The 10731-nt window shown below is 33.1% G+C and overlaps 1 long non-coding RNA gene across 1 annotated transcript; it reads right to left on the bottom strand.

Annotated features, from left to right (window-relative positions):
* Positions 1-3222: 3222 nt before the first annotated feature.
* LOC138125302 (uncharacterized) lies at positions 3223-3870 on the bottom strand. The gene is made up of 2 exons (XR_011157399.1): positions 3423-3870; positions 3223-3359 (listed from the first exon to the last, which is right to left on the bottom strand). It is a non-coding gene; the product is annotated as an uncharacterized lncRNA (long non-coding RNA).
* Between the last annotated feature and the right edge of the window lie 6861 nt (positions 3871-10731).

Raw genomic sequence — 10731 nt, 5'->3', positions numbered from 1 at the left:
TAATGAACGACTGAGTTTTTCGACCTCGGTGGAATTCTTACAATTTATTTTCTCACACAAACAAGGCAATGATCTTGACGGGTGTTTTCTTTCAATGCTTTGTTGTTACTCTTAAGATCAACAAACTGACATTTGACACACTTGCGAACCTTCAAAAAATTACCTAAACCGATAAAATTACGCCTAGATGTGATGTCATCGGTCAGGGAACTTACCGTGTTACGAATGAATACGTTTTATGCACCGAGACGAAACAATAATAACTGATTTGTGTCTGACCATCAAAGCTGATACACTAACACGCATTATTCATATAACTAATTCAATATTTTATGTATCTATACATTTTCCTACACAAAAATAAAACAAGAAGCAGATTTTGACAATCCCCCGCGTTGTTCTGAGTCCTGTAGTAAGCAATGCTTAGGTATACACATTACTTAAGCATTGCTTAGTACGACGGTGCAAATGGGCATTAGTAACACAGTTTTTGACTTGTTTTTGTTAGTTATAAAATTTATTCTTTCCAACTTTTTTTTCTCAAAAATTTCCTTTTTAGAATTTGCGTCTCTAATAGGTCTATATTGTATTCAATTTGAAATCGTTTATGGCTATAATATAAAAGTATAAACCACGAGTGCTTTAATAGATGCTCTAAATTTTTTTTTATCAATATTACAGTGTATTATTGTCATTTACACCAAAAAACTTCCAATATTAATGTTCAAACTCTACTTTTTAACATCTGTTGCAGATGTAGTTGCATCCGTTACCTTGAATTACCAATTAATACAAAATTCCCTAGAATTTGAAAATTTAATTTTTTTATTTAAAAATTAAAACAACGGTGCAAATTCTAAAAAATAACATAAAAAACTCGTTTTATAAGGCCATCGGCGCACTCGTCCCATAGAAAACTCCCCTACGGCTCGTTTTCTACACTTGGGACTCGTGCGCCAAATCAACCCTTATAAAACTTGTTCTTTAATATACTATTATGTAACGTAACAACATTTATACTGTCGTTTAGACAATTAAAAGGGCTATCAGAATACCTAAAGAAAAAAAAAATAGGGGGTTTCCATTTAAGAAAAATATTTAGATAACATCATCACTCGAAAATATGTAAATGACTGCTTGGAAATTTATTTGGGATTAAAATATGTATTTTTATAAACTAAAGGTTTTTTTGTATAATTTTTAATAAATTTATTCCATAGTTTTGCCGCCAACGTCCATAGGTACATGAATAAGTAAATATGTATGTATGTATGTACATACATATGTACCTATGTACATAATTAATAATTATCTAATGAAAAGAAATATGCAATACCGGGTTTTTATTTGTTTAATTTAGATATGCGAAAGCTGTCGTCTTAGTTCTGTTGCAGTTGCATAATATAGTAGCACTTCAAACGTAACTTTAAATGACGGTCGTTGAACCAAAACAACGCACCTGGCATTGACTCGAAATAAGATCAAATCATTATGTCATAATCTCCAAGCGAGGTATTTCCTTTGAAAAAACACCATCGGCCGAATTCTTCGAATCGGGTGGAAACTACCCAGACACTTTCGTTTTCACGTGAGCCGCCGACGGAAAATTTCCAAACCTTCGAAGGTCGCACCGAACACTTTTACTCTTATTCAACTTAACGGAACGAAATAACGGCGAGAAAAATCGTTGACCGCAACTTCACCAAAGAAATTAAAATCTGCCCCACATGGATAAACGTGCATTAGAAGAAGAGCTCCGTCACATTCTATCGAAAGTGAGTTTATGACGTAACCGGGCGTTGAAGTCGCCAGCTTCGCGTAATAAATAATTACACACCTGTTGACACAGAGCCGCGGTGTTTATTGACACCACTTCCGTTTCCACGACAAGGTCTCTCGTCAAGTTGTTTCCGGCCTTAGGGCTCGCTCTTCCCTTAAAAAAAATTTGCGAACTGTCTTTTCCGGGTCGACGTTTTCCTCAAGGTACGACTTTGTTTGGTCGGAACCTTGAGGTTAACCTTGATTTTTGGCAAATATTCGCCAGAAGACCACCAGGAAGTGCTGGTCGGAGCGAAAATAATCGTTTCATAATTAAACCTTGATCTTGTCACATGTTAAAATAAGTCTCGTCAACGAACTTCAGAGTATAGGTTATCCGATCGATAAATTGCATAAAACCGATGCAGAATCGAAGAAAAAACAATTTTAGGTGATTACGATGCATAAAGGTCAATGCAGAAGCGGTTATCGCGGTCGAATTGACGCGCAAAAATCATTCGAAATGTCAAGAGTCGAAATTAGCAAAGAGAAGGGATATGGAAGCGAAAATTTTTAAAATGAGATACTCTGTGGCGCCTTGAGTTATGTACATTTTAGGAAGTGGCATTGATAGGTAGTTCAACACTCCAATTTATTAATTATTCATAAACGTCCACTAAATTTACTCGTACCCATTTATCTCATGTTTAGAGTAATAATAATTACTTTTGATAGTTATTGTAAAAAAACAATTAATTAAGGAATAAATACACGGTGGACCATCGTATAGCAACAACGCTCCAAATGGCGTCAGGACGCAAAAACTGAAAAAATTAAAATTACGTACTTGATTTGACTCCCTGGATTGAAAATAGCGCAGAGAACTCATAACACATATTAAAAATTATTAAGGTGTCGCTGTATTCAAATTAATTGACATTTAATAATTTTTGGAAATTCTTTTACAACCGACAGGTCACACATAATTCACACCTTTATGAAAATCAAGATTTCAACGTTCTCAAAATCACTAACCTAACTTTTAAGACTGACATCTGATAATTGAAATCTTAACTGAAATTTTTGGTCACACCAACTCTATTTTTTTGTTCGATATAGGTAGCAACATGGTCACGGCGTTGATACTTCAGATTTCCTACAAAAATTTGAATTTTAAAATTTAGTTCTGAAAGCAATTGTACAAAAAATATTGTTTATACATATTTCGTGCGTGAACATGTTTTTTGTGCATGAAAAGGTCTTTTACGGCCGAGACGCAGGTCGAGGCAGAAGCATTGGAAGCCTGATGTTAAACTGTTTTTAATTGACATTCAGTTTATAATTTTTGCAGGTTTGAAGGAAGATCAGAAGCTGTAAGATTTTGGTTGCAACTGTAAGGGTCACTTTAGAAAGGCTGAATGTTTGGGGACATCTGTTTTTGTTTGCCCGATCATGATTGGTCTCTTTAAATGATTAGTTTTTCTTTATTAATCTCCACTTTTAATTACAACATACGCAAAAACTTCTTGGAACGAAATTAATATCAGTAAGTTTAACTTTTGGAAATTGGTTTGATTTCATAGACGGACATCGACCGATCACTGGAAAAATGACCATACCCTTAAAAAAATTCTGTAGAAAGTTATTTCATGAATTCTACCTACCTCCGGTGTGAAGACCCAAGGTCTTTAACCCCAAGAGGCAGATGCTTCAGACGTATTAACAGAATAGCGATGGGCGCCCTTACAACTCTCGAGGGTAACAACCTTTAACCACCGCCACTGACCTCACTAAAAACGAACCGTCGAAACCATCTAGAATTCTAGACTGTCACTTTTTTTTTTGATCAAAAATATTTAACGGTTTTAAATTTGTCGACCTTGGCGGCCATCGATTATTTGGTTCAAAGTTTCGATCTATTTATATTGAAATTACTCATTACTGACGTTCGCAATTCTTTAGTAAACAGAAGATGGCACATGCTAATTTGACATTTAAATGTTTCTGTTATTGATTGTAAAGCGTAACCTTCTACTCTACAGATACCAAACTGAAATTTTCAGTCATTTGCAGTCTGCGTGATTTTATACGAGCTAGTGCATGCTCGCCATTTTAATTAGATGGTTTTTTAAAGTCCACAGATTCTAGAAGATATATCACAAGGATACAACAAGAAAAAACACAAAGCGATAAGGCAAAAACAGTACATAAAACAGGAAAAGGTTTGGAGCCGTTTAGATGCATTTTTCGAAGTATGTATGTATGTTGGTCGTAATAAAAAAGAAATTGCAACAGGGAGAGAAAGAATAGTGTTACAGATTACAGGTACTGGCAAGATACAAGAAAGTGTGAATATTTTTTATTTCTTTATGGTATACTTATTATAATAAATTAATTGAAGTACTTTATAATGTATCTGGTTATTGAACATTCAAGGGCACTACATACATTGTTGTGTGTCGTCGTCGAATTCCTTTTTTCTCGTTGCATATTGCATAACAGATCAAATAACAGCGATCTCGGTTTTGTGAAGTCTGCGGTTAAGGGCCCAGACAGGCAGGTTTGGAGGTTTCGTTCGGTGAGACCTACGCTGTGTAAACTATCATCAATTTTTTTTTCTATTGTCAAGAAAGTACATTGAACTCATCACGACCGATCCCAAAAGGAATGGATTTTTTGTCGGCAATTCCACAATTATTAACTACTCGCTTAGATGAAAGTATTCTGACTCACGAGATTATTTCTAGATAAATGCAAACAATCGACCATGAACTCAACTTTTTCGGAATTATTGACGCACAGTTAAGGCCTTTAATTCCGATAATCAAAATTCATTCAGAATTTTGTTTCGCAGAAGTTGCTTTTCGGAATTGATCAATACCTTTACATATTATTCAACCGCATGAGAGAGAAAAAAAGTGTTGTACAAGGTCTCACTATACAAATACGTAATATCATAATAATATTGACGGATTGCAAGGCTATTTCACATTTTATTCTTTTATGTCAAGTGTTAATTATTTAGGAATTCTCGCAGCCATTGGCAAAATCGACTCTAGTTACACCTACGAGTAAGTACATATACGTACCTACGCAATAACAATATGTATTTTATAAAGATTTTTTTTCTAGTTGTATATGTATTAGGTACATTGAAAGTAGACTTGTAACATCAAATGTTATTCCTTTGAAGTTTTTGCGTAAAATAAAAAATAATAGTATATTATATTATAAGTAATAGAAATACGACGAGTGCGCTTGCGCACGAGTGGGACACTTCTCAGGAGTTTCATACTGGCATTTCGATCACGTGTGATATACGACGTTTTATCTTACAGGTGCAACTATTGCAAAAAATCCAAGAAATGAAGTTTCATTCAAATAAAATGACAGCTGTCAAATTTACTCACTAGTGAGTACTTTATCTCACTCGTGACTAAAATTTGACTTCTGTCACCGAAAACAATGGTGTAAGGTAGCTCAAAACCTCCAGCTGTAAGATAAAAATTATAATATGTAATAATTAATAATAATAATAAAACCTGGCTTGAATGTCGTGTAAAAAGTGGGCGTATAGTAAAAATAAATGATGACACAAAGAAATAATGCTTTCAAAAATACCGTGAGATCGAAAAAAAAAATTAGAGTGGACTGTGACCAAAAATTTCAGTTAACAAGTATAAATCGATCCAACGATCAATATTCAGAGAGGTTATGTTGTGAGGGCTCTTATTGTCAAGGGGTTTAAATTCATGCACAACAGACACACGATAGGGAAAAACGTGCACATCTTTTTTAAGGATAAGCTGAACTGTACCAAAAAATGATAGGTTAGTTTCTTGGGTTAATCTCCAGATGGATTTATTTGGGGTCTCTGCAATTCTTTGTTCAACCTCTTCAATATTTTTATCTGTTCTTTTTGTCGGTCGTCCACTGCCTTTTTTGCGCAGAACACTACCTGTTTCCAAAAACATGTTTACGCATTTGTAGACTTTCTGGGCAAGTTGTTGGTAAGTGCCTTGAAAGTCCGGAAACTTTTGTTGAAATTCCTCAAAAACTCGAGGTGTCGAATAGGACCATTCGCCGTTCTCAAGTGTTTCTCCATTTCTGAAGTAACACTGCACAATGAAAATGTTTTGCTCTAAAGTGAACATACATATTGTAATAGCAAATTTTTAAAAGTCGATAATTAATAATGACAATTACTATTGTATTGACATTTGAATTAAATTTTTACGTGTTGCCAACTGGAGCGTAGTAATCAGGTCCATCTCGATTTTTTTTATTTTCGATCGCACGGTATTATCATCACTTGCTAGAAATATCCGTAATCTATACAGGTGTCCCACTTAAGATTTTCAGATTTTATATCTCTATTATTTATGGACCGATTTTTTTAAATTTTATTTAACAAATGGATAATTTAAAGGATGGAGATTAATCTCGCGTTAGTACCTCCAGTCATTTTAACTCCCTTTATTTGGGAATTAAATCTTTTAAGTTTTATACTAAACTATAGGACGACAATAAACAATGACTTCCGCAAAAATTCGTCCCCTAAAGGTAGTCATACTACAAGAAAAAGAGGAAAAACCCTATCAATTTAAGTATTTAATTTTTCGCAGAATTTTTCAATTGTTTCAAAGCGACTTGACATGAATATCTCAATATCTCACATTTTTAACAAAATATCTCAAATTTTTTTCCGTTGTCAAGGATAATTCTGTTATACAACTTGATTTTTTTTGTCAGAAATTTATAATTTAAAGGCTGTATGACACGATGCTAAATTTTGTAGAAAATTTGTTAGAAAATGAGAGAGGACCAATGAACGATCAGGATCTGATAAAGACAGACTATGATCCTGATCGTTCATTGGTCCTGATCGAGGGTCTCTCTCATTTTCTAACAAATTTTCTACAAAATTTAGCATCGTGTCAAACAAGCTTAAGAAGCATAATGTCCATGTCGTTGCGATTTTCTTACCGAATATGCCCTCGTGCATCAATTAATATTCGGAAATAATCAATGCACTTGGGATATTATAAGTGATAAAAATTTTTGTGTAGACACATGTTCTTTGTAACGAGCAACAATCGGACAGTAGTTTCGTGTAGATTCAAATAAAAGAAAATGTTTTAAAATCACATTTTTTATTAATCAGGCATTTTATTACCAGTAATTTATTCTTCTTTCACTAGAATACGTATCTTCCAAATTTCACAAAAATCGGTCCATAAATAATAGAGATATTTGTCCAGCGAGATATTGGTTGACATAAAAATCACTAAATTCTAGGCAGAGAAAGTACTACCTAACGTAAATTATTTTACCTTCAATCAGTAATAGTAATACTTCGAATAAAGTTTTTAGGGAAATAAAAATTGGAAAAGTTGCCCAGAAAAGTGGAAATTTGGGGAAAAACTGGAAGTGCTGTTTTGTATGAGATTTTTTTATGAACTCAGACCATAACTCTGGATTCGAACGATGGATATGCGTAATTCTTTTTTTGGTTTTCTTGGAAAACTGCATAAATTATAATTTTTTTATGCGCTCTCGATCATAACTGACAATAGGAACGACATATTTGATTCATTCTTTTTTTTTGTTCGATATGCTCCCGGAATGGAAATTTGTAACTTAATTGAATGTTTCCAATTAAAAAAAAAATTTGGAAGATTTGTTTTTACTTTTGTGTTGTTTCGCGATCTGTCCAACAAATGTAGTAGTTTTCTTAACCCTCCACCCTTAGTTTTATTTCTATTCCAATTTATTCGCTACGTGCACAAATGTCGAAAAATTGATTGAGTTGTTTATTTGCAATTGTGATTCTGTTGTAAGTTCATCGCAATCGTTTCATGAAATGAATTAAGTTTCGTCGTTTTATCTCAAACAAATTTATAGATTTCCAATAGCTTTTCACAAATTCACAAAACAATCACAAACAAATTTATTGAAATTTGGATTGGACAAGACAAAGTCTGTTGGGTCAGCTAGTGATAAATAAATCCGTCCTTTATGCCGTGCGCCCTTTATTTATAACATTTATTGTAAAGTAACGCTTAAGGTATAAGATTATATGGCAGCACTAAAATTATCCCAATAATGGAAACCAATATTGGCGTTAAGATGGTTGTCACGGCTCGTGCAGCTGCATCCCTTTTCCTTCGTTCAGGGGAGGGATTAAATTAAATTAAAAAAAAAATTAAATTAAAATTTTGTGAAAGAACTTGTTTTTGATGTTTATTGTAAATTGTGTTATTGTAACGAAATTACCTTTAGTACTTTGTGTCTTGAAAACAATAAAGATGATTTGTAATAGTATTGTATATTTAATAAATAAATATAATTTCGTGGGTACGCATTTGTTTTGAGGCCGGCTCTGGAATTCACAACAGAATTGCTTGAAGCATGATTTATGGTTGGGCTGACCGCCTACTGCAATTGCGACAAAAGGAACGTTTATCTCCGGTGAAATACTTTTAAAGGGCCTTAAGCGTTACTTTATTTATATTATAATACCTAATACATGACATGTGAGTAATTTAGTAGGTATATTTTATAGGTGCATAGAAATTTATTTTGTGCTGAAAAGTTGCCACTGCTGTACTTCTGTCGAATCTAAGATTTCGCAATTAAACATTGATAAGACGTATTTCCTGTTTGCACCATGAGACCAATTTTTTGCAAAGCAAATGTTGAGTAAGTGAAAATGACTTATCGTGAACCAGTTTAAAATACATTAGCCCTCTGTTTGTTTATCATCTTGATGTAATTATTTCTTCAATTTGTTGTTGTTGAAGAATCAATCAAACACTTTAATTATGTCATTGACGATAAATTTGTTTTTATGAAGCGCAATTTATTGATTATTTTGTATCTCTGCTAAACATTTATTTATCAATAGATATGCCAAAGATATTTTTTTACCTTGAAATTATGCGCACTTGCAAAACTTTTAGTGTGTTTTGATCGTTATAAGGGAACCAAATTACGAATGAAATGAAAATCCTTACTAGTGTTCTCAGACCGGCCCACAGTGCTAAACAATCGCGCCGCAAAATGAGCGTAATAGGGGATCTTGCGGGCCAAGCAATAAAACATCAGGAAATACTATCTAGACACCTGAAGACGGTTACCATCACAATACCAATGCAGATAAGCAATATCTGCATGTTCAGCTACACTAAACTCATTAATTTTGATAGCTATCAACTAGTTACAATTGTTTCAGAAATTATGTTGTTTATTTCCATAGCTACTAGATTTTAAAGTCGCACTTTAATAATTATTTCAATAAAATTTGAAAATTTTAAAAAATTTAAAATCTGATGTAGTTCTGTAAATAAATAAAATAGGACCTATATTCATGTAACATATTTTCTTAAAATGACTTCCCGAACACGATGTCAAAGTTTTTTACTCCTATTATAAATCACCCTGTATACATCAATCAATTCTTCCATGATGTACAGCAACAGATTTGAGAATAAAGTTATCTATTTTCCCTGGCTAGCAGTCACTCTTAATATTTTTTCTAATCTTTAAAGAAGTGAAAAATACAAATTTTTATTGAAGATTAGTATAGCATTAATTACTGTGACGTAAGTAATGAAATAAATGCTATCATTCAAAATCAGATAATTTTGCAAATAAGGTTTTAAACTCCTGGGGCCAGTTTACAGAAACGAAATTACGTTAATCGTAATCAAATGCGAGATTAACTGAACACGTGATCAGATTGAAGCAATCGAAGTTTTTAGATTCATGGGTTAATCGGGCATTAAAATTTAATTCCAATTAAATATTTAATTATCTTTCTATAAACTGGCCCTTCTTAGTTTACTCGCATGATGTATGCACTTACTGATAAGGTCCTAAAACTTTTTGAAAGGCTGTTTTGTCACAGTGTTTATTTGTCTCACGCTATTTTGTCGCGGCACTCTTCTGTCGCCGCGCTCTTTTGTCGCCGCGCTTTTTTGTCGCCGCGCTCAAACGTCGTAGATTCGCTAAACAGGTATCTAAAATTTACTTTAGTAAAAAATAGGAGTAGTTGCTAAAAATAGTACTAACAATTTCGGTAAATCGAAAGTTTTTGGGCAAAAAATTGTCAAAGGTACTACAAAACAGATATTATTCTTTTTTACACAAAGTTTTTTTTTGTCAACTTTATCGAAAATTCGAGAAAATTAGTTTTGTGAGATTGGAAGAGTTTTTTTGGCCTAAAGGCTGTATGACACGATGCTAAATTTTGTAGAAAATTTGTTAGAAAATGAGAGAGGACCAATGAACGGATCTGACAAAGACAGACTATGATCCTGATCGTTCATTGGTCCTGATCGAGGGTCTCTCTCATTTTCTAACAAATTTACTACGAAATTTAGCATCGTGTCAAACAAGCTTAACAATGAAACGAAGAACTTCTCCCGGAAAACAAAAAATACAACTGACATTTAACTGACAAATATGTGTGAACTGGCCTTTATTGAATATAACCCAACTTTTGACTCGATAATGCTATTTCCCTGCTTTTTGATGTCACAATAAAAACTTCAAAGTGATTTTTAATAATTGTCATTTATTAATGACACTAATGATTGGTTTACATAATTTTTTTAGAAATGTCAAAAAAATGTTGGCCAAGATTCCGTGTCCGGAATAGTACGGTCGGTGGACAAATAAAACTGGGACACTTAAAATTTAATCTGTGTAAATCAGACCATTGAATTGTCAATATATTTGTCAGTGTCTATATAATATATCGTACCAAAGTTAACCTATTTGTGATAAAGCCGTAATTAAACGATGCAAATTTGTAAATTTTGACTTATGTGATTGTCATTTTTGTCCCAGTTTTATTTGTCCATCGACTGTACATACCTACATATTTCTGATATTCAGATATTTTTTGAATTTTTGATTTTTAAATTACTACAAAGTGCGAAGCAAGATTTATAACTCTGCACAAGCAAA

Source organism: Tenebrio molitor, chromosome 3 (assembly GCF_963966145.1).
Source record: "Tenebrio molitor chromosome 3, icTenMoli1.1, whole genome shotgun sequence".
Lineage (NCBI taxonomy): Eukaryota > Metazoa > Arthropoda > Insecta > Coleoptera > Tenebrionidae > Tenebrio > Tenebrio molitor.
Note: the sequence above shows the minus strand (reverse complement) of the source record. Positions and strands in the feature narration are given on the sequence as shown.